Source organism: Dasypus novemcinctus, chromosome 20 (genome assembly GCF_030445035.2).
Source record: "Dasypus novemcinctus isolate mDasNov1 chromosome 20, mDasNov1.1.hap2, whole genome shotgun sequence".
In the NCBI taxonomy this organism is placed as follows: domain Eukaryota; kingdom Metazoa; phylum Chordata; class Mammalia; order Cingulata; family Dasypodidae; genus Dasypus; species Dasypus novemcinctus.
Window position 1 is genome coordinate 17,491,525 of NC_080692.1, and position 17,005 is coordinate 17,508,529.

Here is a 17,005-nt window from a genome sequence, read left to right on the forward strand (position 1 = left end):
AGAGCCACGATGGCCCAGTTCTGCCTTGGTCCTGTGACCACTACAGCTTCTGAGCTAGGAAGTGTAGGTGGTGTTCTTTCACCTGGACTCTCACTGATTTTGGAATAGATGAAGCACAGGGAGCTTCCAATGCTCAGCCAAAAGCAGAAATGAAGCCTATCTGCTAGTCTTAAAAAGCTTATATACAGCATAGTTAAAAATATGTATAGGGAAGCAGACATGGCTCAACTGATAGAGCTTCTCTCTACCACATGGAAGGTCCAAGGTTCAAACCCAGGGCCCCCTTGACCTCCTTGGTTCACGCGCAGTGCTGCTGTGCACAAGGAGCGCCGTGCCACGCAGGGGCGCCCCTGTGTAGGGGAGCCCCACGCGCATAAAGTACACCTCATATGGAGAGCCACTTCGTGTGAAAAAAGCACAGCCCACCCAGGAGTGGTGCCACACACATGGTGAGCTGACACAGCAAGATGATGCAACAAAAAAGAGATGCAGTTTCCCGGTGCCACCAGATAATGCAAGTGGATGCAGAAGAACACACAGAGAATGGACACAGAGAGCAGACAACGGGGGGGGGGGGGGGAGAAAGGGAGAGAAATAAATAAAATAAATCTTTAAAAAAAATTTTTTTTAAAGATATATAATGCTTGCTTTGGCAGCACATACACTAAAATTGTAACGATACAGAGATTAGCATGGCCCTTGCACAAGGATGACATGAAAATTCGTGAAGTGTTCCATATTTTTTCTTGTTTGTCTGTTTTTTGTTTGTTATTATTATTAAAATAATGAAAATGCTTTAATAATGATTGAAGTGATGAACACAAAACTATGTGATTTTACTAGATACCAGTGGTTGTACACTTTGGATTAACTGTATGCTTTATTAATATGTATCATTAAATTTTATTTGTTTTAAAAATAAATAAAATAAAACACACACAAAAAAGATATACATACAAAAGAGTCCCATCCATCAGCCCTAATGGATTGCAGCCCCATCTCAATTGGAGGTGGAACAGGCATCACCGTCCCATAATCTTGGGGATTGGGGAAGGAACTATGGACTGGAGTAGATTTGCTTGTATTCTGACGTAGACTTATTGTGATTCCAGCAATGAAAGAAATCATGTCATTGATGTGGAGGCAGTGGCCACTGGAGGTTCTGAGGGGAGGGAGAAGGAAAAACAGGAATAATATGGGGGAATTTTCAGGACTTGGGACTTGTCCTCAATGGCATTGCAATGACAGATACAGGCGATCATAAATCTTGTCATAAGCTACACAAATGTGTGGGAGAGAGTGTAAACTACAAAGTAAATCTTAATCCATGCTTAGTGTCAATCCTCCAAAATGTGTTCATGGATTGCAATGAATGTACCTCACTAATGAAGGATGATGTTAATGTGGGAAAATATGGGAGGTGTGGGCAGTGAGACATACGGGAATCCCCTATATTTTTTATGTGATATTTGTATAATCCAAGTATCTTTAAAAATTTTATAAAGATATATATATATATATTTGACTTTTATACCTTTACTTTTTCCGTTTTTTCAAACTGAGAACTGAGGTTGAAATTTGGTGTGTATCAGGTTCTTTGGTTATAAGTAACAGAAATGATTCTGGGTAATTGAAGCAAAACAAAAAGGGGAGGGTGGGGAGCAGGAGTTGGAAGGATAGCTCAGAGAATCAAGCCACCAGACTTTGGAAGGACAGGTCTTAGAGCACCTGTGGGTGGGTCTTGGGGTCCAATTGCCTTCAACGCCTCAGTTCCTGCTCAATATTTAAACTCCAGGGAGAGCATCTGACTGGCTTGGGCTGGGTAGGAGCAGGGAAGGCACCGAGGTCGACAGCCCCACTACTGTGAGATGAACTAGGGGAAGTGGAGGGAGACAGTTCCCCAAAAGAAAGGAGGCTGGGCCAATCAAAAGAAGAATCCAATGACAAAGAAGATATTAAGTCCAAGGGGCAACAATAGGGGGCATAAGGAAATAAGGGATTTTTCCTTTTGGAGTACTAAAGATGCTCTAAAATTGACTGAGGGGATGACGGCACAATTCCGTGATGGGAATGAGAGCCACTGAGTGTCCACTCTGAATAACTGTTAAAGGCATGGGACTGTATAACACAGTGAACCCTGTGGCGGAAGATGGACTGTGGTTAACAGAACAAACATGAGAATGTTCTCTCAGGAATATAGCAAATATGCACGACTAACGCAGGGTGTTAATAATTGGGTGGGTCGGGGGGAAAAATACATCCAAACTAAGCTATGGGCTCTGGTTAGTAGTAATAGTTCGACCACGCTCTTTCACAGTTTGTCAAGAAATGTTTTACAGCTATGCAAGGTGGCGGTGGGCTGACGTAGGGGAGCCCTGTGTGATGATACGCATGTTTGTTTGGTAAGTTCACAACTTTTACTGTACGCTTACTGATTATGTATGTTCACGTATGAATGATATACTTCAGTAAATTTTTTAAATGAAAAAAAAGAAAAGAAAAATCCAGATGTCCATCGCTGTGAGTAAACAGGGTAGTGGCGCGGAGGAGGGGCTGGCGGAGACAATGGCGCCAGAGCAAGCCTGGAAACAGTCTCGCAGCTGCAGGTCGTTTATAACTGAACTTCCACGGCCCTGGGACAAACAGCCTCCCCACTCTGTGGCGACTTGGCAGGTCCCAGGGAGAAAGGCAGTAACTGCCTTCGCTTCTGTCCTCTAGGGAGGAAGTTCGGTTCAGTGACTGTTGAGATTGGACAGCTTGACGCTGTGGCCCTGCCTCTGAGGGGGGCGGGCTCAGGCACCGTGGAATGGGGCAACGATGACAAGATGACAAGCCTTCCTCCTCCTGGTGAGCGCTCCCCGTGCGCCATCCCGCTCTGAGGCCCACCAGGCACCCCCTTGGCACCAACCTTATGGTTGCTTAGAGACACACTCCAAAGCTGCACCTGCCAACAGGGTGACCCCAGGACGTTGCAACGTGATTAGGCCACACTGAGGTGTCGGCACACTGGATTTGGAAGACGTGCTATGAAAAATGAGCATAGAATATATCTTATTGATCATTTAAAAATGTTTATTGCACGTTGAAATGACAATGTTGGGGGTATACTGGGTTTAAGAAAACATTAAAAATTAAAATTGATTTATTCTTAACAAAGTTACCCCACTAGTGGAAAGTATTAGTAATGTGGGGAGGGGTGCATATGGGGACTCTACTTTCTGCATGATTTTTCTGTAAACCTATCATTTCTCTAGTAAATATATATAGATTTCATCTGCTGCTTTTAACTTTTTCTTAATATAAAATAACACTTTTATACTATATTTTCAAAAAATTTAGCAAGCATAACAGCATTGATTTACAATTTTGCAAATCTAATTGATGTCTGGCTTAACAGAAGACAGCAGATTCTCCTTTGTGCTCTGCATTTAGTCTGCTGGGTGACCACGTCATGCAGTCTCTGAAAAATTTATGATTCCACTTATGTGACACACTTGAAAAGATCTCTTTTAACTTTTTAAATATGCCTACTAGAAAATTTAAAATTACGTGGAGATTCATGTTGTATTTCTGTTGGACAGCCCTGGACTCCAACATCCTGCTTTTGCTTAATATTGCAGGTTGGTTTTTTGGGTTCATCTTTGTCATTCCCTTAACATATAACATAGTCTTGCACAGAGCTGGTGCTCAATCAATATTTACTGGGCAAATTGATAAATTATTAAATTTACTCAGAGTAGTGTTTATGCTACACTTAGAGATCTTCACTGGAGAGATCGTGACAATTAATAAGCGATAAAATTGGTGCTTATCCTTTGCTTATCCTTGGTACCTGTTGGTATGAGGACTGATCCCTTCTCTGCATAGCACGGCTAATGTACTTAAACTGAGAGACTGGCAAATTTCCATGGTTCTTTTTTACTGTCCGCCTAAACTGTCTCTTCTTCAACAAGAAGGTGATTCCTCCAGGTTTGGAGAATTTAGTTGCAGTGTTTGCTGGGTGTCACGTAAATGTTTTTACTGAAACCGAGGAGTCCCTATGAACTATGATGTTGAATTCTCAGGTTAGACGGGGCTCTGAGGTCTGGGGAGGTTGATTTAGTGAGTCACCCGAGATCCTGAAGCAGTAACCAGAAGGGCTGGAAATAGGCTGAGCTAACCTTGAACTTCGCAGAGAGATTGAACTAGGCTGAGCTAACCTTGAACTTAGCAGAGAGAAGAGCAGTATCAGTCAGGCGTGAGCTCTCTCGGCACTCCTCCATACCAAATCCGTGACGTCTGTCTTTTCTTGTTCACTTGTTTCACTTGCTCACTTGTTTCACTTTGTCTGTGTCTCCATCCATCTTTCCTCCTGCATGTCTCAGAGGAGGAAGGGGTGTCCTTCCCTCTTTCAGGCTCGCCTTGCCCACCTGGGACCTTGCAGCGCCCGGCATCTTCTGTCGTGTTGTCTGCCTCCTCTCCGCCCTATCAACACGCCCAAGACCTCCTTGCCCTAAAACCGCCGCCCTTGCCTTGGTCCTGGGATCCCTCCTGCCCCACAGCTCTCTCTAGCCTTCCCGGCCCTGCCCCTCCCTCAGCGAGTGGTCTGTGCATTTCAGTCATGAGGATTATTGTTAGTGTTTATTATTTCATTGGATCCTAAAAAAGTCTTTCGTATCTAGACATTAAGTCTTCCATTTCCCTTCTTGCAGACAAAACCCAAAAATGAGGAGGAAGAAGCTTGTCTGAGAAATTTGAAGAGCCACAGTCTGTCTCTTTGTGCATCTAAGGGGTGTGTCTCGTGACCAGACGATCTGAAGGAGCAGATTTGAAAAGGGCCAGGGGGAGTGAAGGGAAGGAATTAAGTGCCTTTCTGCCTGATAATGAGAGCAGGCTGGTCTGAGGAGAGAGGTGCCTGGATAAATATGGGACAGATAAACCTTAGGGTTCCAGCTAAACTGCCTCCATCAATGGCCTGTCCTCTGGTGATGTGAGACTGCATGTTTGTAAGATGGTGCTGCTGCTATGGAAAACCATTTGGCCATTCCTCAAAAAGTTAAAAACAGAATTACCTTATGACCTGGGAATCCCATTCCTAGATGTATATTCCAAAGAACTGAAAAGAGGGACTGAAACAATCAAGTACCTCAGTGTCCATAGCAGCATTATTTATAATAGCCAAAAGGTAGAAGCAACCCAAAAGTCCATCAAATGATGAATGAATAAACAAAACGTGGTATATACACACAAGAGAATGTATTCAGCCATAAAAAGGAATGCAGTTCCACAACAAAGCTCGTAGAACTAGTAAACGAATTCAACAAAGTGGCAGGGTACAAGATCAACACCCAAAAGTAAGTAGTGTTTCTCTATACTAGTAATGAACACCTGGAAGAAGAAATCAAGAAAGAAATTCCATTTGCAATAGCAACTAAATGAATTAAATATCAAGGAATAAATCTAACCAAGGATGTGAAGGGCTTGTATAAAAAAAACTACAAGATATTGCTAAAATAAATCAAAGCAGACCTAAATAGATGAGGTACATTTTGTGTTCATGAATTGGAAGACTTAACGTTATTAAGATGTCAATTATACCCAAAGCAATTTACAGATTTAATGCAATGCCAATCAAAATTCCAACCAACCTTTGCGGAGATGGTAAAGCTAATCATCACATTTATGTGGAAATTAAGGGTCCCCGAATAGACAAACCCATCTTGAAAAAAAGAATGAAAGACTCACACTTCTTGATCTTAAAACCTATCACAAAGTCTCAGGATGGCACTGGCCCGAAGGCAGACATATAGACCAGTGAAATCGAATTGAGAGCTCAGAAATCAACCCGCACATTTATAGCCAAATGATTTTTGACAAGAGGGCCAAGGGGAAAGAAGAGTCCCTTCAACAAATGGTGATGGGAGGGAAACGGACTTTGGCCCAGTGGTTAGGGCCTCCGTCTACCATATGGGAGGTCCGCGGTTCAAACCCCGGGCCTCCTTGACCCGTGTGGAGCTGGCCATGCGCAGTGCTGATGCGCGCAAGGAGTGCCCTGCCACACAGGGCTGTCCCCTGCGTGGGGGAGCCCCACGCGCAAGGAGTGCGCCCGTGAGGAAAAGCCACCCAGCGTGAAAAGAAAGAGCAGCCTGCCCAGGAATGGCGCCGCCCACACTTCCCGGGCCGCTGACGACAACAGAAGCGGACAAAGAAACAAGACGCAGCAAATAGACACCAAGAACAGACAACCAGGGGAGGGGGGGAATTAAATAAATAAATAAATCTTTAAAAAAAAAAACAAAAAACAAATGGTGATGGGAAAACTGAATATGCATTTGCAAAAGAGTGAATATGGACTCCTACTTCCTACCATATATATAAAAATCAACTCAATATTGTATCAAAGACCTAAATATAAGAGCTGGAACTATAAAGCTCCTAGAAGAAAATATAAGGATAAGCTTCAGGACCTTGTGTTAGCAGTGGTTTCTTAAACTTTATACCCAAAGCACAAGCAACAAGAAAAAAAAATAGATAAATTGAACCTCATCAAAATTTAAAACTTTGTGCCTCAAAGGATTTTGTCTTGAAAGTGAAAAGACAACTTACACAATGGGAGAAAATATTTGGAAACCATATATCTTATAAGGGTTTAGTATCTGGAAAATATAAAGAAATCTTTCAACTCAAAAACAAAAAGACAACCCAATTTAAAAGCGGAAAAAAGAGTTGAATAGACATTTCTCCAAAGTGGATATACAAATGGCCAAAAAGCACATGAAAAGATGGTCAGCATCATTAGCCATTAGGGAAATGCAAATCAAAACCGCAATGAGATACCAGTAGATTGGCTACTACTCAAAAAAAATGGAAAATTACAGGTGTTGGAGAGGATGTAGAGAAATAGGAATACTCATTTATTGTTGGTGAGAATGTAAAATGGTGCGGCCACTGTGGAAGACAGTTTAGTGGTTCCTCAGAAAGTTAAATATGGAATTACTATATGATCTGGAATCCCACTTCTAGTTATATACCCAAAAGACTTGAAAGCAGGAACTCAAACAGTTCATATTAGCATTATTCACAATGACCAAAGGACAAAGCAACCCAAGTGTCCATCAACCAATGAATGGACAAATAAATGTGGTACATACATACAATGGAATATTATTCAGCCATAAAAGGCGATGAGGTTCTGATTCAAGCGACAACATAAATGAACCTTGAAGACATGTTGAGTGAAATAAGCCAGACACAGACACAAAAGGACAAATACTGTACTATCTTGGTGATAAGAAATAAATAAACTCATAGAGTCACACTCTAGACTCTAGGTTACTAGGGATGAGGTGCAGTTAGAGAATAGAAAGTTTAGGCTTAAAATGTGCAGAGTTTCTATTTGTAATAGATGGTGGTGATGGTAGCACAGCGCTGTGAACAGAATAAACAGCACTGAATTATATATTTGAATGTGGTTACAAGGGGTACTAGTATAAAAATTTTTTAAAAATCTGTGGAGCTGCACAACACAGTGACGCTAAATTAAGCCATGAGCCACAGTTAATAGTACAATTAGTAAAACATTCTTCCATCAATTATAATAAATGTACTACACCAATGCAAGGTGTTAAAAGTAGAATGGTATGGGGAACAGGTGTAGCTCAAGTGGTTGAGCACCTGCTTCCCAGGTGTGAGGTCCTGGGTTCGATCCCCATACCTCCTAAAAAACAAAAACAAAACAAACAAATGAAAAAGCAACTCTCACTGGGGAGTGGATGAGCTCAGTGGGGTTGAGCACCTGCTTCCCACATACGAGGTCCTGGGTTCAATCTCTGGTACCTCCTAAAAAAAAAAGTAGGGTGGTATATGGGAACTCTGTATTCTATGCATGATTTTTCTGTAAACCCACAGCCTCTCTTTAAAAAAAGTTGAAGTTCTGATACATGCTACAACGTGGATGAACCTGGAAGACTTCATGTTGAGTGAAATAAGCCAGACACAAAAGGACAAATATTGTATGATCTTTCTTATATGAAATATATAAAATAAACAAATTCACAGAGACAGAGAGTGGATTAGAGGTTATCAGGGCTGGTGGAGGGGAGAGTGAGGGATTATTGTTTAGTGGAGTGATGAAAAATTTCGGAAATAGTGGTGATGTTTGCAAAACATTGTGATTATAATTAATGCCCCTTAATTGTACACCTCAAGTGGCAAATTTTCTTATATATTTTTAAACACAACTTTTAAACTACAAAAATGAATGTGTGTTTGGTGCTACAGATCCTTCTGGAAAGCGGAGAAAAGGGGCCCGCGCTCACTGAACGCAAGATTGGAAAGGGTCCCCGACTCTGAGGCTCACTCCCCCTGGATCTCGCTGTGAGTCTTAGGGCCCAGAGCAAACCCCCCGGACTGCTCGGGGGTGGGGAGAGGTCGTGGCCAGACCCCAGGGCAGGATATTGCGGAGAAAGGAGGGTGGTCCTTCCTGGGATGAGATCACACCTCTGGCCAGGGTGGCGTTTCCCGAAAGGTGGGCTGGAGGAGAGCGTCTCAGGATGGGCGCGAAGAGGGTGGCGCACGCGGGGATCCTGGCGAGGAGGAGCGCCCTGCCGGGTGAGGAGGCCGAGAAGGCTCCGCGGGGTACGTGGGAGAGCGAACTTCTTAGGTTCCTTGTCCTCAGACTCTAAAAAAGTCCAATTGCCTACATAATTCTTTTTTTTCTCTTGGGTATAATGTAATTTCCTTTCATTGCTCCCCACCGCTCCCGCCCCCAACCGCAATAAAGTTTTTTGTTTTTGGTTTTTAGGTGGTATCGGGGATTGAACCCGGGATCCTGTATTGGAGAAGCGGGCGCAGCCCGGGAGCTACTTCCGCTTCTCTAAAGATGTTTTGATGCCCTCATTTGGCCACACGTGGTGGTAAAGGGGACAGGAGGATGAAAGGGAAGGGTTTCCCACTGCTGGTGGGGAGCAGAGGGAGCTACAGCCCGAGGAGAGGCTGTGTCAGGAGGTCAGCAAAGTAGGGTGTGGGCTGGGGGCACAGAACCAGGAGCAACGGGAAAGAGACCCGGGCACAACGAGCAGCTTCTGAGAGGACACCTCAGGAAGGACCTGAGAGAAAGCTTCCGTTTGCCTTCTGGATGATAGAGTGGTGTATTGCAAACTTTGGTTCGCGGTCCTGTGGGTGGTCATGAACTCTGTTCAGTGGGTCTCCTCCAGCATTTTTTCAGAAAGTGAAATAGAATTGAATAGAAATTACCTGAGGGCAATGCTCTTATAAGAGCATTATTTTTGAACCTTGTATTTTCCTGACACGTGTGCATATGTGTATACACGGGAGCATGTGCTGGATTCGTTATGTAAAATATATTTCTTACTGTGAGTTGGGATCAATAATATTTGAGGGAAGTGGATGTGACTCAAGCAGTTGAGCTCCCACTTACCTCATGGGAGGTCCCGGGTTTGGTTCCCAGTGCTTCCTAAAGAAGACGAGCAAGACAACGGAGCTGATGTGAAAAGATAAGGCAGCAAGATGATGCAATGAAGAGACACAATGAGAGACACAACAAGCAGGAGTGGAGGTGGCTCAAGCCATTGGTCGCCTCCCTCCCACGTGAGTGGTCCTGGGATTGGTTCCCAGTATCTCCTAAAAAGAAGATGAGCACACAACGAATAGACACAGAAAGCAGAGAGCGAGTGCAAAACAATGGGTGGGAGGGGAGGATAAATTAAAAAAAAGAAATCTTAAAAAAAATACGTATTTGAAAGCCGCTATGCTAAAAGAAGCTGACCTGGGAATGGGGGTGGGTTCCTGGATTACCTGTATAGGGTTAGGCAGGACAGGTATCCTATGGTTCATTTTATTGAGGAGAAACTGAGGAAGTATGAAGAAAATAAATATTGCCTGAGTCCTGTCATATGCTAGGAGCTGTGCCAAGCAGTTTCTCATGCCTTAGTTCATCCACTTCTCCCTGTGGCTCGGGGGCTGGTGGTGATATCCCTATGGCTTCAGCACCAGAGTGACAGTTTTGGCCAGAGTCTCATGGGTCCTAATGTTTCCCAGAGGAGTGATCTGGTTTTTTGATACTCAAGGAAGAACCTTGAGAAAAGGGTATTGGGAAAATGGCATACCGAGCACAGATGAATGAATCTCTAATGGTTAAATTTTAGGCATCAGTGGAGGAAGGCATAAAAGCCGAGCTCCTCAAATCACACTTCAAAGGCTACAACCAACTCTTCGAAGTAAAACTCGCCCTGGATGGCTGGTTTGTGTGGGAGACAATTCATGGACCCTTTTCAGGCTGAACAGAAAGTACTGGGAACATTAAAACAGAGCAACAGATTCCACTGAAGGTCACCTGGCAGAAGAGAACAAAAGAACACCATTTAAAGGGTATCTGTGCCCATAAATTTTTCTCAGAAGGGTGAGCAAATGTTTATTGGGAACCAATTATGTGGCTGCTGCCGTGATAATGTATATGGGCCAGTTAAAGAAATACAAAGCTTGGACATTGAAGGCATTTATAATGTACGTATATATATATGTTATACGCACACACAGAGAGACACACAAAACACACCCTGTGAAAGGGTAATTAACAGTGTATGTGCAGCCCTGGAGAGCAGTGGAAAGAGAACTGCAGTGAACAGCAAGCCAGAGTAAAGATGAAGGTGTCGTGGCTGGCGTGTTCCACAGGGACAGATGCGGAAAGCTGGAGAAAGTAATGCACATTGTCGCGGGGGGGTTCCAACTGACCACATTTCATCTGTTTGCAGTTAGTGAGCGTAATTTAGGTTTTCCAGCTCTCATATCTGTGATAAGACTAGGAAACTCCGGGAAAAACCTCCTGGTTTAGTGATAGCAGCAAAGAGGGTACCTAAATGAGCTTATTTATCTGAGCAATTCCGTGATTTATGAGAGATCCAGGAAGCACGGACTCCCAGTAATGTGAGGAGCCTGGGAGGGTTGCCTCGTGGGTGTCGTCAGCAGCTCTGCCCTTGACATGTTGTGTGACCTTAAGACCTTCCTCCTGCCGCAGCTCCTTCATTCCGGCTACCGCCTGCAGCCCCTCCCCTCTTTCAGGCTCTCCGGCTCACCCTCTCCGGTGGGAAATGCTGCTTCCCAGGGGCTCAGCCTTTCCCCATGCAGACCCGACCCGCCTGGCTCACAGGCACAGCCTCCTCTTTCTGGAAACGAGCTTGTGTTCATCTTTCCAAAGGGGAAGGACGTGGTAAACACTCCGCAGCCCGATAACACTGTCTCCTAAGCAGGGTGGCGGGGTGATCTTTATTTTACTGCTCCCTATTTATGCCTCCGTCAGTATCAGGTCATGTTTCATCCAGATTGGACTGTAGCTCTACAAAAGCTGGAGCAACCCTCTTTTCTGTCCTGTACCTACCCACAACCCATACAACGCCCTGTGCCATAAATATCCATTGGATTATTAATGAAATTTATGGCCCATTTTGTAAAGTGGCGACTAACATTTGCCTACCAAGCAATTTGAGATCATTAGGGGGGATGGAGTCACGTAAAAGTAAAGGATTAACTTACAAAAAATTCCCCCTTTAAAAAAATCCATACTTTTTCTTTTGTGGTTTTCTTGTATTTAGAAATTTAATTTAATTATAAAATATTTATACCCATGAGTATATTATAATACAGTCATAAATTCTGGACAACCACAGCACTTAAACCTAACATTGTGATTTTGTGTGTGTGGAGTCAGGGCAGAGGATTGAACCCTGGACCTCACATGTGGGAAGCCAGCACTCAACCACCAAGCCACATGGCCTGCCCCAATTTGGCTTCTTCATTTGTTTGCTTGTTGCCCGGGACCTCCCATGTGCGAAGAAGGTGCTCGACTGCTTGAGTCACATCCGCTCCCTAATATTGTGATTTTGCTTCCAGAATGAATATAATTTTCTTTTTCTGATTGGAGTAACTAACATTGGATTTGATCAAAGTTAGAGAAGTTTCCTTAAAAAAGAAAAATGTCTTGTGCGTGTGTTCTGCAGCCTGTTTTGAGTGTTGCTTTATGTGATTACTACACAAATGATATACTTTACCAAATATTTTTTCTACATGGTTTCAGGATATATTTTGTATATTGTACATACCCTGTTCTTCAGTTTTAATACCTGCCATTTTTTAAAAATTACTATTTATTTCTCACCCCTCTCTCCCTGCCCCATTATCTGCTCTCTATGTCCATTTGCTGTGCATTCTTCTGTGTCTGCTTGTCTTCTCTTTAGAAGGCACTGGGAACCCATCCTGGGACCTTCCAGAGTGGGAGAGAAGGGCTCACTGTCTTGTGCCACCTCAGCTCCCTGGTCTGCTGTGACTTGTTGTCTTTCCTCTGTATCTCTTTCTGTTGCGTCATCTTTTTGTACCAACTCGCTATGCGGGCCAGTACTCCTGCATGGGTCAGCACTCTGCTTGGGCCAGCTCACCACTCGGGCCAGCTTGCCTTCACCAGCAGGCCCTGGGAATCGAACCCTGGACCTCCCATATGGTAGGTAGGAGCGCAATCGCTTGAGCCTCACTCGCTTCCCTGCCGTTTATCGAGCGCTGACTGTGTGCCATGCATTTCACCATTTATTGGCTCGTTGAATCTTCTCGGTAATCCAGGAGGAAGGTGTTTCTGGGAGTATGCTTGTGTTCCCTGTGATTCCTTAATCAGGTGAGTGGGATGTCCTCCCCTGAGGCAGTCAGGGACTCTCCTTCCCCAGCGCCCCAGCACTTGTGTGTTGGGCTCAACAGCAAGGTCATGGGTGGCACGCAGTGGGTCACGTACAGTCTCAACAGTGAGCTTTCTCTATTCAAGGTTAACCTGACCACATTAAAACATTGCTTTACAGTGAAAGAAACAGGCAGTGGACTACTGTCATGAGATACAGCGGTCTTATCATCTACCCCATTATCCAGAAATCTTTTAGAACAGTGGCATGGGCTACCTAAGACATAGCTGAAAATACTTTCAGCAATTGGAGTGTGGTATTGCAGAATGCAAGATATGCTCTGAACCAGTGACCCAAAATACACAGAGCTAAGAACCAGGCGATACATGTGGGCAAGATTATACCCAATGACCAAGTCACAAAACTTTTTGCCTCCTGTTTTCATGAATTTGATCTCTGCTGGTTTAGTTTTAGCACCCAAGGGAGGAATGCTTCCACCAGGAAACATAGGAGAATGGAAGTTAATATAACTCTCTGGTATTTTCTTCCCTTTTGACATCAGGCAAACAGGAAAAGGGAGGAGTTGTAATGTTGGTGGGGTCATTGATCCCAATTATCAAGGGAAATAGGATTGGGCTACCCAGTATGGATGGAGAGGAGTATGGCTCTTGACAGCTCCTCCTGGGAAGTGTTAAGTGTAGGAAGAAGGCTGCATGTGGATCTTGGGCAGTAAAGGAGGGGCTGTAGAGGACTTTGGCCACTTTAGTTGCCTACCCCAAACCACTCATCCTATTTGTGACTCTTCCCCAGTGGGGAAGTCCTGGTAAGAGGAAGACCGTGTCTCCCACCAGGGGAGGCTGAAGAACCAAGCATTCCCTCTTCCCCCGGGGGATGTGGGCATGGGTATATGGCCTGGCTTAGCCAATCAGAAACCCCTGTCCAAGCCTTTGACTCTGTAGAGAATGCCAGAGATACAGAGGGGGGTAGAGACTGTTACTACTCACAGAAATGGAACCAAGTGTCCCTGGAGGCAGTGACTGTACGAGTTTATCAGGCAAGCTGTTCCTGAGGCAGGTCCTGCTTGGTGTTCTCTCCGCTGCCTAAATAGCCTCGGTTTTTGCCCATTTTCCCAGCCTAGTTCTCTGGTCGTTCTGCAGCTCACTTTTCAGTCAATTCCTTCCCTGCTTAAGTTTGCCATTGTGATGGATAAACTCATGTGTCAACTTGGCCAGGTTTTGGTGTCCAGTTGTTCGTTCAAGCAAGCTCTGGCCTGATTGTCACTATGAGGACATTTCATGGATTTAAGTCATTAGTCAGTTGATGGTATCTAGGGCTGAGGACATCTACGATCAACCAGAGATTGCCTTCAGCAATGAGAAGTCTCAGCCCATCAGTTAAAGGCCTTAGAGGGAGGAGTGATGATTCCAGCAGGCAATAAGAAGAACTTCTCTTTCCACTCCAGATAGCCAGCTTCTCCCAGGAAATTCCACATTGCCTTCGTTGAGTTTCCTGACTTACAGCCTGACCTATGAAATTTGGACTTGCCAAGCCTCACAGCTGTGTGGGCCAAATCTTATAATAAATCTTAATTTATATATATATATTACACACATATATATCCTGTCCATTCTGTTTTCCTGGAGAACTCTAGTAATAGACATGGTAGTTCTGTTGTTTCAGCCAACAACTCTGGCCGATACAAAGGGGAAACAAGCATATACATGAATTCACCTTTTGGATTGTGATCGAGACTACAAATGCTTTTTTCCACCCTTCCTAAGTTCTACTTTTTTTTTTTTTAACTTCAGTTTTGCGCAGGCAGGGGATGATATAAATGCTGTAAAAATAAAGATTAGGGTGAGAAGAAGCAAAACATTAAGCCCAATAAAGGAAATTTTTTCAATAACAAGCAATCAAAGTTTAGCTACCAGGTCTACTTTACACCTTGCACTTAAACTAAGCGATAAATCTAAAAGGCCTAAAACTTAAGGAAAACAACAGTGGAAACAGCAAAACAGATAAAGGAAAAAAAGAAAGAAGAATTTTAGGCTAAGAACTGAATTGAACCCAGATATTAGATTTTTATTTTTTATTTTTTTTAATATGTAGCACTTCATGAATTTGCATGTCCTCCTTGTGCAGGGTCCAGGCTAATCTTCTCTGTATTGTTCCAGTTTTAGTGCATGTGCTGCCAAAGCGAGCACCAGATATTAGATTTTACCTCAATGGACAATGGAACCAAATCTTTTATTTCCCCTTTCTTCTTTTTTTTAAATTTCTCACCCCCCCACCATTGTCTGCTCTCTATGTCCATTTGCTGTGTGTTGTTCTTTGTCCACTTGCATTCTTGTTAGCAGTACCGGTACTGGGAATCTGTGTTTCTTTTTGTTGCATCGTCTTGCTGTGTCAGCTCTCCGTGTGTGGCCCCACTCCTGGGCAGGCTGCACTTTTTTTGTGCGGGGCAACTCTCCTTATGGGGTGCACTCCTTGCTCATGGGGCTCCCCTATGCAGGGGACACCCCTGTATGGCACATCACTCCTTGCGTGCATCAGCACTGCGCATGGGCCAGCTTCACCACACGGGTCAGGAGGCCCAGGGTTTGAACCTTGGACCTCCCATGTGGTAGGCAGATGCTCTATCCACTGAGCCAAATCTGCTTCTCTCCCTTTCTTCTTTCTCCCGTTTCTGGTGTCCTTTTCCTTCACCTCTTCTTAATCTTCTTTTCTCTCCATTTGCTTTGTCATCATGCAAAACTTTTCCACTATTTCTCCATCTCTTCTCTCAAGGAAGAAATCAGGTTCTTTGGCTAATAGAATTGATAATAACCCTCACATTTGGTATGTGTGTTTATAAATGCTTATAAACGCATGCGGTTGGTGGATGCTCTATCAGTTGAGCTGCATCAGCTTCCCTTAAGCCAGACTAATAACAAATGTATCTGTAATGACCCTAGTGGCTTATTTTACAGAATGCCATAGAACTTAAAACGTGTTTTGCCTATTATTTAATGTTCACACAATTCCTACCAGGTTCATATTATTACCCTCATTTTATAGCTCAGGAAACTGAGGCTCAGAGCCTTTGAAATTGCCCGCGGCCTCCTAGCTTATAACAGACTGTGGCTATGTTCTGCCCATCACAGCATGCCGAGCCCCTGGAGCGTGGAGCTTGTGCCTTAGTGATTTCTCATATTAGAATAAACGAAGAACCGTGGAGCATGGACCTTTAGAAGCAAAGAGCAAAGACTCTGTCTCCAAATTCAGGGTGTTTGAAGGGACGTCTTTGACCTTTTGGGCACTGCTCCCAAAGGGGCTTCTATGTGGATATTCCCAGTTGGTTTCACTTGGGGCTTCCTCGCTATTTCCCGAAGGTCTGTGAGACCAGATAAATCCAGACTTTGTTCTTTACAAGAGAGAAACACGAAGAAGGCATTTTGAAATTTTATTGAAACCTTTCTTTAACATGGAAAATTCAATGCTTTGGGGACATTTTTCTTAATTGATTTCATAAGCCCTGTGGCCTTAAAACACCCCCTCCCATATTTCTGAGTATTTCTTGCATAATTCAACAAATAAAGTCTATTTGTAATTTTATCCCCATTAGGATCCATCAGGGATTTACTGTGTTTCATTTTAAAGCACCTTCATGAATACATCATCTCAATGCTTTCTTACCACAATCCTAAGAAGTGGCTATTATGTTCCCCATTGTACACGTGGGGAAACTGAGGCTCACGGAGGCAAGAGCACTTGCCCGAAGTCATATAACTAAAAAGTGGGTTAATATGGAAACCTCTTATATTTTTTAACGTAACATTTTGTGTGATCTATTTATCTTTAAAAAAAAAAATAGTAATAATTTTTTTTAAAATGGGTTGAGCTGGAACCTGAGACTAAATCTTAGATTTCTGAATTCACGAAGTTAATGTGTACATTTAGAAAGAAATCTCAATGGAGAGTTAAAAAAGAAGGACTTAGTAAGAAAAAAAAAAAGGTATAGGTTTAGCTTCGGTGATGTTTTTACTTTATCCCATTCTCAGGACTGATAATCCAAAGTTGGGGTAGGGATGGGAAGAAAAAGGAAGTTGTTTAGAGGCACGCTCTTCAGAAAAATCCCAAATATTTATATATATATATGTATATATTTTATGCCCCCCCCCGCAGCTTTTTGCTTGCTGTCTGCTTTCTGTGTCCATTCGTTGTGTGTTCTTCTGTGTTTTTGCTTGTCTCCCTTTTTTGTTGTGTCATCTTGCTGAGGCGGCTCTCAGCGCGCTTGCGGGCTGGTGGCTCACCACAGCACGCGGATGAGCCCGGCTTCACAAGTCCTGGGACACAAACCCAGGGTCTCC

The 17,005-nt window shown here is 43.6% G+C and overlaps 1 non-coding gene and 1 pseudogene across 1 annotated transcript; one reads left to right on the forward strand and one right to left on the reverse strand.

Annotated features, from left to right (window-relative positions):
* Window positions 1–644: 644 nt before the first annotated feature.
* LOC111763760 (U6 spliceosomal RNA) lies at window positions 645–744 on the forward strand (annotated as a pseudogene).
* Window positions 745–14,753: 14,009 nt separating this feature from the next.
* Window positions 14,754–14,860, reverse strand: LOC111763761 (U6 spliceosomal RNA). Its single transcript, XR_002796560.1, has one exon. It is a non-coding gene; the product is annotated as a U6 spliceosomal RNA (small nuclear RNA).
* Window positions 14,861–17,005: the final 2,145 nt, after the last annotated feature.